A 1371-nucleotide genomic window follows, 5' to 3' on the forward strand; every position below is an offset into this window, starting at 1 on the left:
ATTGTTGAATATTGTAGAACATGCCTGTCCTCTCAGACTTTGAGAAGAATAGGCAGGAAGGTCAGGAATTCAAGATCATCCTTGACTACATAATGAGTCCCAGGGCAGCCTGAGCTAAAAGAACCTGTTGTCTGATGCCTGGATTCTGCTTTCCAAGGAGGAGCTGTCTAGAACAAGGAATGAGTCATGTACTCAGGTGACTTCATGTGAACCTTCCCCTGGATGTATCACTGGGTGAATAGGCAGGACTTCCAGGTTGGACAGAGGAAGAGAGGAAACAGGAGCGAGATAGGGGCCTTTTGGACAGGGATAGCGAGAAGGCAAGATGTAGCTACTAGTGTTTCCCAGCTTATATGGATTTAGATTTAATATGGCTTACAAGATTAGGATTCTAGTTGTTGCGCTGAGTGATTGAATTACCACTGTTTCTGAACTAGGTTTGTGTGGTGTTTTCCTTCATGCAGGTTCGACTGGCTTCAACAACATCAAAGAGTGGGTTTGCCAGATGTGCCCCTCAAAGGCTGTGGGTGTTTTGAAGCAGAGGGCTGGCATGGCAGTGGCCCGCCAAGGCTGTATATCTGTAATAAACAAATCTTAAAACAAAGTTTTAGTATCAAGATAACTTTTTTATTTGATTCTCTGGAATCTAGTTCTCTGGGGGTCTCCTTCTATCAAATCTGATCCATATTATTCTGGAAGGTGTATAGACACTAATTACCTTTTCTAAAAATACAAAGATAAAGCCTTTCTCCCAAATCAGCATATCCTTGAGCCAGTAAGCAGAAAACCTTTATAGTGACCTCTCTCCCAGAGGAATAAGATAACCACAGAACTCAAAATCACACCCATTTTGAAAGTTAAAACAATCCAAAACAAATGAAGTAAACTAAAATACTGTATGTACCTATTCTTAGGCCTTTTCTATTCTGCTAAGATTTATATACAGATTCTGTCCAAATCACGTGGGGAAATTCACCCAAAGCTGGGAACTAAGATAGGGAAAATTAGTCACTGACTCCAGGTAGAGAGAACAGTGGTAATTGCCTGCTATAAACAGTTATTAATAATGTCTGTGGCTCCAGGCAGAGAGCCGAACAGATAGATGGTATAACAAGATGGCTACTCTAGGCAGGTTGCTGAACAGAAAGATGGTATAGAGATATATTACTCTAATACACCTCACAGGACACTCAGATTCAAACATGGGCTCCACAGGAATTCTGGGTTTAAATCCTGCTTTGACTATCTGCCTGTTTATAAGCAGGTATAGAAATAAGTGTGAATCCAGAGTGGTTGTACCAGCTTGCAATCCCACCAGCAATGCAGTAATGTTCCTCTTTCTCCAAAACCTCTCCAGCATCTGCTGTCACC

The sequence above is a fragment of the Mastomys coucha genome, unplaced genomic scaffold (genome assembly GCF_008632895.1).
Source record: "Mastomys coucha isolate ucsf_1 unplaced genomic scaffold, UCSF_Mcou_1 pScaffold20, whole genome shotgun sequence".
In the NCBI taxonomy this organism is placed as follows: Eukaryota; Metazoa; Chordata; class Mammalia; order Rodentia; family Muridae; genus Mastomys; species Mastomys coucha.